Source organism: Macrotis lagotis, chromosome 8 (assembly GCF_037893015.1).
Source record: "Macrotis lagotis isolate mMagLag1 chromosome 8, bilby.v1.9.chrom.fasta, whole genome shotgun sequence".
Lineage (NCBI taxonomy): Eukaryota > Metazoa > Chordata > Mammalia > Peramelemorphia > Peramelidae > Macrotis > Macrotis lagotis.
In genome coordinates, this window is record NC_133665.1 from 49,403,222 (window position 1) to 49,420,513 (window position 17,292).

A 17,292-nucleotide genomic window follows, 5' to 3' on the forward strand; every position below is an offset into this window, starting at 1 on the left:
AAGCAGTCTGGAGACACAAGAATCTGCAGGCAGAAACCCCTCCTCCTAATTTACCTCTTATCTGGGAGCCACTTATATTCGTGAAAGGGGTTGGCCCACAACAGTCATTCTTAGATCTTGAGACAGTGCTCCTGGCTGGCATTTCTTGGATTCCATAAGACCAGTCATTGTCTCAAATACTGGATTCCTAGGACAGGAAGAAGAGTACAGTTCTAGGACCAAGGATTGTGAACATATGATGGATAGGAAATAGAGGCAGCAAAATACCTCAGTGAACACCTGATGCTGATGCCGGTCTGAGCACTATACTACCAGAAGGTGAGGCCTTCCAGAGGGTCAACGCAAAAGATTGTTGTTTCCAAGATTAGGACACATCCTGCTTACTGGACCTTAGCTCTGGGAAAGGGTATTTCCAGAATATTTTGATGTCAATGTATATTAAACACTTACTATTTCCATACATTGTGCTAAATGCTGAAGATACAAAGAAAGGTAAAAAACAGTACCTGCTCTTAAGGAACCCATAGTCTAATGGCGGAGATGCATGCATATAACTATTTACAAACACATCCTTTACAGGATAAATATTCAAAAAATCAAAAGGGGTAAAGTGATTTAGTGGAATTACTATTTAGGAAACTGAGAACTGGAGAGATAGAGGAACTTGCTGAAACTCAAAAGCCTTGGAGTCAAGTTTCCAGTACTCTCTGCTTCATATTGCTGACTCTCACCAAAGGCCATTCATTCAAGGAAGCATCTATTGTCTACTATTTGAAGAGCATCATTAGGCATCTGGAGGAGATTTAAAAATGACAGCGTCAGTCTGGGAGGAAGACAAGAAGTATTCAAGTAACTGTATTATAAAGTAGAACATAGGTGCATGAGAGTGATATAAAGTATTATGTCTGATCATACAACCTACCTTGCTTAACTGTTCTATGAAGCAACATGAAAATTCTTCCTAAAGTTCAGCAAGGAGTTGTTACTGTAATTGAATTGATAGATCATTGACTGAGCCTCTTACTGGGGAGATAGAAGTCAAGTCAAATAATTTAGCATTTTATTACATGCTGGACACTGTGCTATTATACTCTGGTAATATAAAGAAAAGCAAAAATCATACCTGCCCTTCAGGAGCTCACATCTAATGAGAGGGACCATGTGCAAACCAGCTATGTACAATTAAGATGTGCTAGAAAAAGCAGGGGGGAAGTAATCTTAGTGGGAAAGATACTAAGTGCATTAAGGAGGATCTGGAAAGATAGAATTTTAGCCAATTCTTGAAGGAAGCCCAAAAAACAGAAGGCAGAGATGAGGGGGAAAGAGAATTCCAGACATGGGGACAGCCAGTGAAAATGCAGAGATGGAATGTCTTGTATGAGGAAGAGCAAGAAGAATAATGTCATTCATTGAGAATGTAGAGAATTAAAGCATTAGAACACAGAAAGGATGGGAAAGGTCCAGGTGATGAAGGACAATGGGGGACTGCGTACCTGCTTGGGTTTATGGGCCAAGGGTTCAGTAAAGAGAGAGAGAGAGAGAGCGCTAACATTAAATCTGACTGAGGAGGCAAGACCAACCTACAATTAGAGTTTATAATAAAGTTCTAAGTTGTATGGTATAGACAAAGATAAAGATGCTAGAGAAGCTGCTTTTGGGTATTGTTTTGTCTATTTTATGTTTGTACATCCCCAGCATAGCAGAGTGCTGGCCTGTATTATTGTGAGTGATATCTTAGATGCGATTGATTGAGAAGGCAGAAATCAGTGGACTTTATTTTTGTAGGAATGAAAATTAGTCAATCACTACTCACTTTAAGTGTGTGTTATTAGGTGTACCCTGTATTTGTTATTCTTTTCCTCAATGGAAGGGATTTAGAATCCTAGAATTAGAGCTGAAAGAGAACTGAGAGCTTGCCCTGTCCAATCCCCTCATTTTCTAGAAGAGAGCCAACACCCTGCTGTAATAATAGTAGCTAACATTTATATAATACTCAAAGAGAGAAACTGTTCTAAATGCTTTATAATTATCTCATTTGGTCTTTATAATACCCCTGGGAGGTAGGTGCTATTAGTATCTTCATTTTACAAATGAGGATTCTGAGGAAAACAGATTAAGTGACTTTTCCAGGGTCATATGGCTAGTCTGAGATTAGATAGAACTCTGGTCTCCCTGATTCCAGGTTTAGTATTCTTGTTTTTGTTTTTGTTTTTTAGGTTTTTGCAAGGCAAATGTGGTTAAGTGGCTTGCCCAAGGCCACACAGCTAGGTAATTATTAAGTGTCTGAAGTAGGATTTGAACTCAGGTACTCCTGACTCCAGGGCCGGTGCTCTATCCACTGTGCCACCTAGCTGCCCCCCAGGCTTAGTATTCTATCCATTGTACCACATAATTACCTCTTAATTGTATATATTTAACACTAAGATTTTTTGATTCTCTAAATGACCATGAGAATAGTGAATCCTTGGAGACTTCCACACTCCCACCACACATTCATAACAGCCTTCCCTCTCAGACTTCACACAGTTGGTTGATTCTACGTCATGTGCACTTGTACAAGTCAGTAAACAGACCTGTCTCTAGGTTTCTCCATAATTTTCTCTCTAAAACGCTTTCCATCTCTACAGTTTATGATCTGATGTGCTTACTCTGTGAATTATAACTCCCCCTCTTCGTATTTTACCTCCCACTTGACTCTGAACTTGAAAGCAGGGACCTGTTTTATTTAAACTTTCTGTCTTCCCATTGTTCAGCAGAGTGCTGGCTAAATAGTAAATATTTAAAATACACTTATTGAATTGGATTGTAATTGTATTTACTTTTATATTGAGGAGAGGAGAAAGTTATATGGTATTACGAAGAATAGAAAAGTCTATTGAAACTGAGCTATTAGATACATAGAAAAGTGGTCTCTGCCCACAAGGAGCATTTAAAGTTAGCTGTCCTTGGGGGCAGCTAGGTGACACAGCTTTGGAGTTAGGAGGACTTGAGTTCAAATTTGACCTCAGACACCTTGATACTTACTAGTCACTTAACTCCATTTCCTCATAAAAACCAAAACAAACAAGCAAAGAAGTAGTTGTCCAAAATTCTGCAAAGCTGATATTTTCAGAAAGGTTTCTTTGAACTTCTCGGTCTGGCAAACAATATTGTTAATTTCCCAAAGGCCCACAGACATCCTCCACCAAGAAATGTGTGTGTATATATATATACATATATATATATATATATATATATATATATATATATATATATATGGGGGAATCTTGAACTTGAATGGGGAAAAATTAACTCTATTTTAATATGTGATTTCTTTTACAGTTCCATGTATTTTATGTATTTAAAAATATTATTCTGAGAAGCCTACAGGTTTCACTAGACTTCCAGATGTATACAGGAGACAAAAAAGGTTTAAAAAACCACTGCCATGGAGCCTTTCCTGCTAAGAATCCAAGCCGAGGCCAGTTCTAAAATAACAACTCTACCAATGCTGAAGATAGAGGAATAATATTATGGTATGAGGTGTTAAGAACTATTCAGGGTTTGAGACTATCCCAGCTCATCTCTATCTCAGTACTTCCACTTGTCCAATATGCATATTAACATTTGTACTTTCTTTTTCTTTTCTCTCTCTTTTTTTCCAAGGAAAGAGGAATATCAACAGCTCTGGGATTTTTTTTTTCTTTTATTAGGACTCAGGCTTTACCTAAATCCTCCTTGGAACCCTGTTTGAGTATGTATAAGGTTTTGGATCTAAGAATAACGTATCCTAGTCACCAAAACTATTTGGTACTGGCTAAGACATAGAGTGGCAGATCTGTGGAATAGGTTAGGTATACAAGACACAGTACCAACCTATAGCAACCTACTATTTGATAAACCCAAATATTCCCGCTTCTGGGATAAGGACTTAGTTATTTGATAAATCCTGCTGGGAAAACTGGAAAGTAGAATGGCAGAAACCAGATATAGACCTTTATACCAAGATAAGGTTGAAATTTAGATATATTGGGTGATTGGGTGATACCATAAGTCAATTAGGAAAGCAAGGAATATTTTACCTGTCAGATCTATGGAAGAGAATTTATGACCAAATAAGAAATAGAGAACATCATGAAATGCAAAATGAATGATTCTGATTACATTAAATTAAAGAGGTTTTGCACAAACAAAATCAATGCAAACAAGATTAGAAGGAAAGCAGAAAGTTGGGAAGCAATTATTTCAGCTAGTGTTTCTGATAAACACCTTATTTCTAAATATATAGAAAACTGAGTTGAATTTATAAGAATACAAGTCATTTCCCAACTGATAAATAGTCAAAGGATATGAACAGGCAGCTTTCAGATGAAGAAACTAAAACTATTTATAGCATTTGAAAGTAGAGAAATGAAAATTAAAAACTCGGAGGTGCCACCTCACACCTATCAGATTGACTAATAGAACAGAAAAGAAAAATGATAAATGTTGGAGGGATGTGGGAAAAATAGGACATAAATGTATTATTTGTGATTCAATCATCTGAAGAGCAATTTGGAACTACGCCCAAAGGGCTATAAAACTGCTCATACCCTTTGATCCAGCAATACCACTACCAGGTTGTATCCCAAAGAGATCTTGAAAAGGGGGGGGGATCACATCTACAAAAGTATTTATAGTAGCTTTTTAAGTGGTGGCAAAGAATTGGAAATTGAGGGGTTGCCCATTAATTGAGGAATAACTAAACAATGTGGTATGAATGTAATGGAATATTATTGTTCTATAAGAGATGATGAGCACAGGGCAACTAGGTGGCATTGTCCCTAGAGTCAGGAGGACCTGAGTTCAAATCTGCCTCATACTGCCTGATACTTACTAGTTGTGTGACCTTGTGCAAGTCACTTAGCCCCATAACCTTGCAAAAATAAAACAGAAAACAAATAACAAAAAAGAAATGACAAGAAGGCAGATTTCAGAAAAATCTAGTGAAGACTTAACACGAACTGATCCTGAATGAAGTGAGCAGAACCAGAACATTATACACATTAATAATAACATTGTGTGATCAACTATCATAGACTTAGCTCTTCCTAGCAATGCAGTGATCAAAGACAATTCTAAAGGATTTGGGATGGCAACTATCATCCAAATCCAGAGAAAGATCTCAGGAGTCTTAATGTAGATCAAAGCATACTATTTTCACTTTAAAAAAAATTTGTTTCTTGTTTTTTTTCTTTCTTGTGGTTTTTCACTTTTGTTCTGGTTCTTTTTTTACAACATGACAAATATGTAAATTTGTCTAACATGATCGTATATGGAATAACTTATATCAGATTGCTTGCTCTCTTAGGCAGAGGAGGGGAAGGAAAAAGGGAGAAAAATTTGGAAATAAAAATTTAAAAAAGAATATTGAAAACTATCTTTTCATGAAAATGGAAAAAATAAAATATTATTAAGATTTTTTAAAAGAAAAAAGCATCCCATCTCCCCATTAGCATCACCATCTGCCAACTTAGACTGGTGGCTGATCCAGGAAGCTGGGCTGGGGTCAGACTCAGCTCAATCATTTGTCTTTGAGGCTGTTAACTTTTGAAATCTTACAGGAAGATAGTCACAGCCCCAACACAGGAAGAGAAGAAGAGTTCAAGATGAGAATGGTGTACTGGGGACTCCACAGGGACTAGAGCAGAAAATTTACTAGTGTCTTTCTCCCTCAGTTCAAATCCTTGCATGATTGTGATGGAGGAAGATCTGTTGAGTCTTTTAGGACAAGGAACTCATGGGCTTTTGGGAGAATACTGAATATGCTTGGCAGTCACCACTGAAGTGCGATAGGATCTCTCCAGAACCAAAGGCATCCCCATCCAGCTGCTTTCTGGTCCTCCTTGTGAAGAAACTTACAGCATCAGACTGAACGGTGATATCTCTTCTTTCTCTGCTCTTAATACTGGGCCCCAGGAGGGGCTTAAGAAGGGAGATGTTCCTACCTCTTTCAGCTTGAGTGAGGAATCTTCATAAGAAAGTTCTGAGATCTCAAAGGTAAGTCGATGGCCAAATTACCCTACTGAGTTATTATTTCTAGGAATAGGAAATGGGAGAAGGAAGAAATCTGGTAGAAATCTATTACCTGGTAAAAAGGGGGTGGAGGAGTGACTCAAGGTCTTAGTCCTTTGCCCCAAATGGTCAAAGTTACTGAGGTTGTCAGCAGAGGCTAGGGATGACATTATAGCATTTCTGGAAGATGACAAAGTCAGAGTATTACAGCTCTCAGGACCTGAGCATACAGAAAGAGGTATAAGAGCTAGAAGGAGCTTTAGGATGGATGCAAAGGAACTGTAGAGAGCGCCCAATGATAACTGTAACCAGCATTTCTACTATGCTTTAAGATGCAGTGTAGCAAAAGAGTAAAGAGAGCTAATAAAAATTGATGACTTAAATTTCTTAATGATTATCTATAGTAATATATGAGCACAAGTGGCAGTTTTATCTAAGTAGATGGAGAAACACCCTCAGAGGCGGAAAAACTGGGGTTCAAGTCCTTCCTCTGATACATACTGGCTGTGTCACCTAGGACAAGCCTCCTCATGTTCTAGATAATTATTTGACTATAGCTACCTCCCAGAGTAGGTGCTGGTTTTGGTATTTCCATTATTTTTTTTTTTTGTTTTTTTGCAAGGCAAACGGGGTTAAGTGGCTTGCCCAAGGCCACACAGCTAGGTGTGTCTGAGGCCGGATTTGAACCCAGGTACTTCTGACTCCAGGGCCAGTGCTTTATCCACTGCGCCACCTAGCTGCCCCTGGTTTTGGTATTAATAGAGAATTTCCTCACTAGAAATTCCCTATACCAATGAAAGTCAATACAATGCAATCAAATCTACCTACCTACCTACCTATCTATCTTGAGATATGCATATATATAAATATATAAATATTTGAGTGGATATATGTGTGTGTGTGTGTGTGTGTGTGTGTCTGTGTATCTGTGTGTGTGTGTGTGTGTGTGTGTGTGTTACAATATGTGTTTGCCTGGATTGATCTATCTATTTATATGTCTAGACAGAGACAGGGAGAGTGAGAAAGATAAATAGAGAAAGAAAGTGAGACAGTGTGTATGTATCACTTGGTTTTGAAAAGGGCTTTACCTATGATTGCATTTCCTTTGAGCCTCATAACGAGTCTATGAGTAGATAATACAGGTATTATCTAATTCAAGCCCTTCATTTTGCAAATGAAAAACTTGATACTGAGAGAAGTGGTGTGATTTCAAGGTCATGCAACAAGTCAGTAGAACTAGACACCAGGTCCCCAGACTTTTAGCCTACTGCTGAGATGCTAGCTGGATAAGTAGCCACCCTTCCAGGAGAACCAAATGCCCTCCAGCTGTTCTTGGCAATGGAAGGAGACTGAGAATGATACCATCACATTCCAGCCATAAAGCCCCTTACAATGAAAAAAAAATTCTTTCATATACATTATCTTATTTCATCCTTACAGCAACTATGTGAGGCAGAAAGGACAGATATTTTTGTTTTATATGAGGAACGTACATAAAAAATACTCTTTTATTTATAATGAGGAAACAGCCTTTACAGAATCTTTAAGAAAAAAAGAAGGTGCTGATTTGCTTCTTTGTTTCTCTCTCCCATGACTACTTATGGCTAAGGGTCTGGTCAGTAAGGAGTTAGGCCTGAAAACTAATAAATATTGTTTGCATACAGATTGTTTAGACCTCTACTAGGCTATTAGTCATATAGAAAAGTGGTTCCTGACCAAAAGGAACATATAATCCAGGCAGATAATAATGTATACAGATCAATACTGTTATTTAAAACTGCTTTAAGGGAGAGGAGTGGGATAAGAGTTATGCTTCAATTTAGAGAAAGGAGAGGGATTAATTAGAAAAAACTTCCTGGAGGAGGTGGAATGAACTGTGATTTCAAGAAACAAGAGGATGGAGCTTGTCATGGGAACCCTACCCTTCACTATAGGAACTTTGTGACTATGAGATGACACGCACGATCTGGTTTGTGACCCCTGGGGCTCTGATCAGGTCAGGTGCATGTGGGTAGAGACTGCACCATGCCACTCCCCTCAGTTTCACTAGTGTGTGTGTGAACAGAACAAAAAGACATAACTACAGAGGGGATGTGGCTTATTTGTGCTGGTAGCCTCCTAGAAGCATAGGACCATGGATTTCAAGTTCATATTGACCCAAAAGGTCTTCCAGACCAGCACTCTCACTTTAGAGATTAGTTAAATGAAACCTAGAGGGGATATCTTCCCAAGGTCAAACAGTGAATGACAAAACCAGGATCTGAAACCAAATCTTTTGACTCCACTATTTCATACAACCCATACTTCAGAGTATATATCTGGCTTCATTCTGACTTTTACCTTATCTAGAGACTCTCAAGTATATCCACTCTCTTAAGTCTGTCCTTGAGACCAGAAAACTCCAAAAGAGCCTGAAGACTTATGCTAAGTATAGATCAAGAAGATTCTCATTTCCTCCCTGATTCATGGGTCCTCTGGTTCCCCACTGTCAGTCCTTTGGGAGGGTTATACTGTCCAGCAACCAGGAGCCAGGTAACCAGTGCTCCCTATTGGATCAGGAGGCTGGTTTCCAATTTCTTTAGGCCAGGATGGATCAACTTTTTCAGAGCAGGGTAGGCAAAACACTTATCACCAGACAGGCAGGCAATTTCCAGTACCCTCAAGTCTCTGTTAGTCCTGGAAAAGGCCATGAAAATTATTTAATCTAATCTAATTTTAATTTAAGGGAGAGGTAACATAGGTCCTAAGAAGTGATTTGTCCAAGGTCACCCAGCTACTTGTTGGCAGAATCAATACTAGCCCTCAGATCTCCCAATATCCAGACTAAGGTCCTTTCCACTATGCATTGTTCCTTATTCCCTTCTTCTAAAAAGACACAAATGTAGTCTCTTCTTATAGGTCATTGGGCAAATGGTCTCTGCCCTCTGGGTAGTTTCTGCCACATCTTGGACTAATATTTTCATTTCTAAGGTCTTTGGGCAAAATTCTCATCTAATAGACATGGGATTAGTCTAGGAAGGGATTCAGTATCCAGAGTGAAATGCATCATCCCTGGAGAACTAAATGATACTCAGGAGTTGAAGTACCAGTCAGAAGATTTAGCCTTTAGTTGAAGAATTGACTATTACTGACCATCTGATCTCACATAGTTACTCTCTGTTTCCTCCCCCATTTGATTGTAAGCTCCTTGAGAGATGACTGGCATTTATCTTTCTTTATATCTTCAGTGCTTAGCACAATGCCTAACTCAAAAAGTATTTGTTGACTGATTGATACATGGTTAGGTCCAAGGATTTTTGATTTTTTGAGTTTATGAATTATATCTAATATATATGAATTATATCTAATTAGTAACTTCACCTTTTCTGCAAAAGGATACTCAAAGTACTGGAATGGGAGTGAAATCTTTCAGCAAGTTGTCTTCTGGGCTTCGATCCCACATAAAGACAAGCTATTCTAGTGAAAGGGACCTTCAAAACAATCTAGTCCAATATGATGAGGAAACTGGGACTCAGAGGCATCAAATGACTTGCTCAAGGTCATATGGTTCATAAATATTGGAGGTAGGACCAAATCTCAGGTCTTTTGATTTCATGTTCAATTCTCCTATACTTTGCTGTTTTGCCATGAAAAATATTTTCTAGTACTTAGCATGACAATAAGGATCAAGAGCAATGGACTTGGAGCCATCTGAAAATGAAATAGCCAACTTTGATAAGCAGTGAGATAGGTAGTGGAACTTGAACAGAGACTACTTTTTGATAACTTTTTGAGAATGATTTAGGGGAGATTTCTGCATTGAGTGAGAGTTTTGTTTAGATGACCTGGGAGAAGAGGGGTTAGTCAGGGAACGTCCCAGTTCTAGATCAGTATTTGGGCATGGAGCTTAAAAAGTGCAGATGTAATTTTTAGAGACTGAACTAAGGAAGTCAAGACTGGCACAATTACTCTTTCAAAAGCATAAGTCCTGGGGTGGCTAGGTGGCACAGTGGATAGAGCACCGGCCCTGGAGTCAGAAGTACCTGAGTTCAAATCCGGCCTCAGACACTTAATAATTACCTAGCTGTGTGGCCTTGGGCAAGCCACTTAACCCCATTTGCCTTGCAAAATCCTAAAAAAAAAAAAAAAAAAAAAGCATAAGTGCTGCTAGATGAGTCAGCTTGTCTGTACTTGGTCTGGAATGTGGTTTTATAGGGTGAGGTCCACTGAAATGCATAGCATCCAACCAGAATGATGAAGATGTGGTAAAGCTATAAAGGGGTCCACAATCTTCTGATTTACGGCAAATATGCCTTTGAAGGTTACTAGGCTTAAGGCCTTATTTCATGAGTAATAGATGGAATAATGGAAAGGATACTGAACTGGAAACAAGGATATTGAGGTTCAAATTCTGACTCTGCTATCTACTAACCATATATTCTGCAGCAAATCAGTTTTCCTGACTGCTATTTGGGAAGAATAATATTCTCTAGTACCTATGTCACAGGGTTATTGTAATGCTCAAATGAGATCATGTATAAAAAGTGTTTTTGCAAGCATGATGTCACTCTGTAAATGTTACTATTGAGGCTGGTAGTAGTAGTAGTAGTAGTAGTAGTAGTAGTAGTAGTGCTAATAGTAGTAATAGTAGTAGTAGCAGTAGTAGTAGTAGCAGCAGCAGCTGCTGCTGCAGTAGTGGTAGTGGTGGTAGTAGTAGTAGTAAAGTGACAAATATAATATCTGCCCTATGCACTTCACAGTGATATTGTGAGAAAAGTACTTTATAAAGAACCATAGACTTGAGAATTATTATTATAATGATGTGAGTGCTCCCTTCCACCAGAGAAGGAAGTTCTGGGCTCCAGGTGGAGAGTCATTCTGAGGTAAGGCCAGCTTCCCTTGTAGGGACTTGGGTCTGGTGCTGAGGACCTGGGAGGAATACCCAGAATAATGAATTTCAGTTTGGGGAATGTTCCCCCTTGCCTGGGATTGATCTCTCTCTCTCTCTCTCTTTCTCTCTCTCTCTCTCTCTCTCTCTCTCTCTCTCTCTCTCTCTCTCTCTCTCTCTCTCCCCCCTTCTCCCCATCCCCCCAGTGAGGGCTATTAGCCTGGGGAAAAAGTATATAAACTCTCAAAGATGAGGACTTGAGCTGAAGAAACCCCTAAAGAGTTGAGGTTTTTCACAGCCCAGTGATCTTCCAAGGCAGAGCTCAGAAAGTCCCAACCATATGGTTGGTTTTGACACTCATTCTCTTCTCTTCTCCTTCCTTTGCTTTACACTCCATCCACTGCTCCCTATGACTATGAATCCTTCATGAGTACCTTCCAGGGGTAGGATTCAACCAGTTCACACCAGTTTGGCACATCAGATATCCAATTTTATGCTGAGTTCAGTGAACCAGTTGTTAAAATGGCACTTATAATCAGGGTTCTCTCTGAGCACCTGGGCAGCCACCCAATGTAGAAATCACAAATTTACATTCCTTACTCTTTTTTAATGTTCATCTATGTTTTCTAAGCCCTGGTAGTAATGCCCATTCTGTCTGTAGATGGAAAAAAAATTGACAGAAATACTTGTACTATTTATTTATTCATTTCTTAAAACTCATACCTTTGATGAAATACTACATCTTAATTCCCCTCATTTTTTGTTACTTCAACAAACAAACATGATGTAAAGAGAAAAAATGCCAAATAACAGGGGTTGACAAACTCATTTGTTTCTGCTTTGTGTTATGCCCAAAATTCCCCTGAGATGCATGAATGCACTGGTGTTCCCTGAACAGTGAAACCAATAGGAAGCTGTACCTCTTTTATTTGAGTATACTTGAGTTCTTATTTGAGTATTACATGCATGAAATATTAAACTTCTGGTATATCTTTTTGTATACTTAAAACAGTTGTTAGGACAGAATTGTTGATTTATTTGAATCTCCCCACTGGGCCTTCTCTTCATCATTCCCAGTTAATATTATCTCCTCCTGCCCATCCTTGCTTCCTCTTTTGACTCTCTTCTTTCCTGTCCTAATTCCCAGTATCATAGCTAACTTCAAATTACCAGGAAAATGTCTGACAAAAGAGCACAAGCCTCTGACCAGCTGGCATTTTAAGCAGGTTCAGTGGTGTCTGATTTGTTCTTTGGCAATTAAATTGTTTTATTTAGTTTAACAGAGGAATTTTCATTTTTGTATGGCTTCCAATAGAAAAATTATTCAAAAGGAATTTTTTTTTACAGAAGCAGACTACAAACTTAACATCTCTTAGAGCTGAAAAAATATTTAGAAATTACCTTGTCCAACCCTCTCATTTTGTAGGGGGAGTAAATTTCAGAGCAGAGAACAGAACCCAGGTCTCCCTCCTGACTTCAGAGGCATAGCAGCCAAAGCCAGTTTATAATACAAATTCATTTGTAAAATGCTTTCAAGTCTCTTTCATCTAGTTTCCTGAAATAATGGCTTTCAAAGGTATTGGGCAAGTTCATTCCCTTCTCAAGCATTAACCCCTGACCTCATGATGCAAGATGAGTGTTTAGTTATTTTTAGTCATGTCCAACTCTTTGTGACTCCTTTTGGAATTTTCTTGGCAAAGATGTTGAAAGTGGTTTGTCATTTACTTCTCCACTTAATTTTACAGATGAGGAAACTGAAGTAAACAGGGTTAAGTGATTTGCCCAAAGCTAAAATTATAAATTATACACGTGAAATCTTGCAAAACTTGTTTCCGTATTAGCCATATCACAAAATGAAGCAAAAAAATACTTCTATCTGCTCTCAGAGTTCATTTGTTCTGTCTCTCAAGATGAATAACATTTTTCATCATGAGTTTTTTGGAATTGTCTTGGATCTTGGATTGAGCAGAGTTGATAAGTCATTCACAGATGATTATTGTTCAATCTAAAATGCTTTCCAGAATGGTTGGACTAGTACACAGCTCCACCAGCAATACATCGTAGCTATTTCCCCATATCCCTCCAACATTTGTCATTTTCCTTTTTAGTCTATTTAACCAATGTGATGAATGTGAGATAGTACCTTGGAATTTTATCAATTTACATTTCTCTAATTGTTAGTGTTTTAGAGCATTTCCCCCCTATATTTGTTAATAGATTGAATTTCTAACTCTGAAAATTACCTATTCATACAAAGGATAACTCTTCATGGCCATTAAGTTCCTTACAGGGCCTCAGAGGAAAATTTGAAGCAATTTTAAATTAACTAACACTCTTGGACTTGTGAAGTCTAATTGGGGTTAAATATGATGAAAATAGACAGAATGTTAGGGGAAATCATGCCCACTGATTTAAAATCAGACCACGCAGAGAACTTTTGCATTTCAGTTAGCAAAACATGGCAGTGATTTAATAAAAAGTGTAGAGAAAAAAATCAGCCTATGGTTTAAGTCTCAAGAACTGGCTTAATGACTGAGTCTATGAATAAGAATTTCTAAAGTGACAATTTCTAGCAACATGACATGCATATTTCATTCCAGGATTTAAAAGTAAAAAAAAGGCATCTCTTTTCCTAAAATAACAGAGTTCTGACTTTGACTGAACTTAACTAATCTGATATCTACACTAAGTCCACTGCTAATATGGTGAGTGAGGAGGATAAAGAAAGCACTCAGAGAAGGAACCTGGACGTTGTAGACTCAATCTCAAATAAATTTTTTTTTTGCAAGGAAATGGGGTTAAGTGGCTTGCCCAAGGCCACACAGCTAGGTAAGATAATTATTGTCTGAAGCTGGATGCGAACTCAGGTACTCCTGACTCCAGGGCCAGTGCCATCTAGCCACCCCTCAAATAAAATTAAATAGAATAAAGTAAAATAACACTTTCTCATAAATTTCAAAAAATCAGAGACCAATAAAATTGACTAAAAAGATAATGAACAATTTCAAAAGTTCCAATCTGAGCTATCCAAACTGGAAAATGAAAACAAGGTTCACTGGGTTATAGATCAAGGAGCCTAGAAGGAGTCTGAAAAATCATCTAGTCCACTACTGTTCAGATGAGGTACAGATGAAGAAAATAAATTCTAGAGGGGGTGTGACTTGTTCAAGGTCACATAGGTTGTATGTGAAAAAACTGGAATTCAAACTTTGATCCTCTGATTTCAAATCCAAGGTTCTTTTCCATTGAATCACACTGCTTCTAGGCAAAGGATCTTGATTATAATAGTTAGGAGGTCATGTGGTCCAGGGGAAAGCATTCTATTTTCATTTTGATTCATAGGTTTACCTTCCAACTCTGTCTGTGTGATCTTGGTCAAGTCATTTAAATTCTCAAAAACAGCCCAGAAAGCCCCTTAACCAGAAAACACTTGTTCTTTCCAAGCAGAGGCATAGCAGACAACAGCAGTTTACAATACAATTTTATTTATAAAGACAGTTTGAAGTAGTATGACAGAAGATTACAAATGAATTTTAAAACCATAAAAAGTTATGGAAGCAAAAACAGAAAGCTTGGCATGAGACTTAACTGAGTTCCATCATCCTTAAGGTGAGTAAACTGGCAAGAAGTCAAAAAATAATTGTAAACTGGGACAGATCTGTTACTATTTCTATAACAATCTATATTTATCATCAATGACAAAGAAATCACCTTTTGGACCTACTTGTCAGTCCTTAATTAATCACGTGAAAATGTAGAAATGGTAGAGGGTGAGATATGATTTCAGTCAACAAATATTTATTAAATCCATAACTCTGTGTCAGTCACCTTGCTAAGCAGAAGAGATACAAAGAAAAGTAAAAACATAGTCCTTGCTCTCAAAGAGTTTACTTTCTAAGAAGAAAGTAATATGCAAACAATCATATACAGGTAAGTATTTAGTGTAGTGCATGGTGCTAACATCTGGAAGACCTGTGTTCATATTCAGACTCAGATACTTAGTAGGGAAAGACACTTAACTTCTGTCTACCTCAGTTTTCTCATCTTTAAAATGGAAATAATAGCACCTACTTCCCACAGTTGTTGTAAGGATCAAATGAGATAATAATTTTAAAGTGCTTAGCATAGTGCCTGACTCATGATAAGTGCTATGTAAATGTTAGCTATTTATTATTATTATTATTATTACATCAAACAGGTGCTTAAAAATCTTTAGGATGAAGAGCTGGCACCATATCTATGACTAAAAATAAAATTCTCCAGCTCCTTCACCTTATCCTCATATGGTATTTCTCAAGGTCTTTCACCATCCTATCTTCCTTTGAATATTCTCTAGTTTATTGATGTCCTTAAATTATGGAGCATAGAATTGAACACAAAATTCCCTGTTCAATGGCAGATGAGGGCAGGAAATAGAAGCATAACCACATCCTTAATTCTGGAAGCTGAGCTCTTTATTTTCAATTCAAGATCATATTTTTCTGGCTGCTCTATCATACTGTTGACTCATAAACTTGCATTTTGACTAAACCCCAGATTCTTCTCAGACAAACTACTATCTAACTACTCTGACTCCTGACTTCATGTACTTATGGCCACAGTTTTTTGAACCCAAGTATAAGGCTTTGCATTTTCCATTACTGAATTTAATTGTGCTGAATTTGGCCCAGGATTTGAGATTATCAAGGATCTTTTGGGATTCTGCTTCACTTAAATAATAAACCTTTTCAACCTGATGTCATTAGCAATTTTGATAAGCAGGCTCCCCAGGTCTTTATCAAAGTCATTGTTGGTACAAGCAAAGTGGTTCAGTGGTTAGAATACCAGTCCTGGAGTCAGGAAGACCTGAGTTTGAATCCAACCTTACTTACTAGCTTTACCATTAGTGTGACCCTCCTTCCAGATTCAGCACTTTACCTATGGTGCCATCCTATAACCCAGAATCAAGCATAGATTCCTGAGGAGTGACAATTAGATTTTATTGACATAAAATTTTGAATGACTAATCTTTGAGTCCAGTCTTTCAACTCTCTCTGAATTCTTGTAATGGCATTTTATTATTTAACCCTATGTCTCTTCATCTTTTTCATAATGATAACATGAAATATTTATTTTTATTCTATTGCATTTCATAGCAGTTTTGTGGCACAATAGAGTGCTAGGCCTAGAGTTACAGAAATTTGAGTTCAAATTCAGCCTCAGACACTTAACTTTCTGTGTGACCCCTGGGCAAGACATTTAACTTATGTCTGCCTCAGTTTTCCTCATCTGTAAAATGGAGAAAATACTCAGTTTTTGAGAGGACAAAGTAAGATAATATTTGTATTTATCACTGTGTCTAGCACAAACTAGACATTAATAAATGCTTGTTTCCTTTCTTCCTGCTTACTAACAAAGAGCAAAAAGAAGTGGAGAAAGTTGAATGGGGATATAGTATATTCTCCCTTCCTGGAGGACTTCAAGCAGAGGTGAAATGGTTCTTTGTCAAGTATGTTGTTGGGTATTCTTGATCAAGTCGAGAATGGACTGGATGGACCTGAAATCCTTTCCAACAATGAGGCTTGTTTCCTGCTCCTGCCCCTAATCTGTACCCATCAACACGTAGCTGACCTTGTTTTAAGCTTAGAGGAGGAGTTAACCCCAAATTTCCTGGTATAAGTCGTTAAGGGGAGCTTGCCTGAAGACTGGGGGGTGTGGAGGTATGGAGACAACCCTGCAAACATAGACACCTTGAGTGTTGCTTGGCTGGGGTTTTCAGTTCCTGTTGAGTCAGTCTCCCCCCCCAGGTCTGCAGTGTGGTCAGTCTCTGGGCTGGGCTGGACTGAGATAAAGGTAAAGCAGCCGTTGCTATAGGGGAGCACAGGAAAGGAAGGAACACAAACAAGGGGACTGAGTGTATGAGAATAAACAGAAATAACAGGGGAATATGGAGATCGAAAAATCATAGCCAGAGAATAGGAAGAGATCTCAGAGATGAGACCCAAGCCTCTCATTTTACAGATAAAGAAACTGAGGCACAAAAATGATTTGAAATTAGATCTTTTAATTCCAAATCCAGAACTTTGAAGGACAGTGTAATGGGATCCAGGAAACCTTGTCTGGATTATAGTCCAAACTCTAATTCTAATTGATTCAATGACCTTAGACAAATTATTCAACCCTATTTGATTGAAGAGTCCTTTATGTTCTCTATAAAGTGAGGGATTATAAAATCCCTCTAAACCTAAAGATCTAAAGCTGGTAGGAACTTTAGATGTCATCTAGTCAATCAATTAATAAACATTGACTAAGGACCTACTATATGTCAGACATGGGTAGCTAGGTGTACTGACCCTGAAGTCAGGAAGACCTGAGTTCAAATTCAACCTTAAACATTTACCCTAGGCCAGTCA

General features: G+C 38.0%; 1 protein-coding gene across 3 annotated transcripts in view; it reads left to right on the plus strand.

Annotated features, from left to right (window-relative positions):
• Window positions 1-5,462: 5,462 nt before the first annotated feature.
• The window catches only part of NLRC3 (NLR family CARD domain containing 3), a 54,447-nt gene continuing 42,617 nt past the window's right edge, over window positions 5,463-17,292 (plus strand). For 2 of the 3 annotated variants that reach the window (XM_074196870.1, XM_074196869.1), the window contains exon 1: window positions 5,463-6,018. The gene's annotated coding sequence lies outside the window, so the exon portion shown is untranslated. The remainder of the gene's footprint in view (window positions 6,019-17,292) is intronic. The other variant, XM_074196871.1, reaches the window with a different exon arrangement.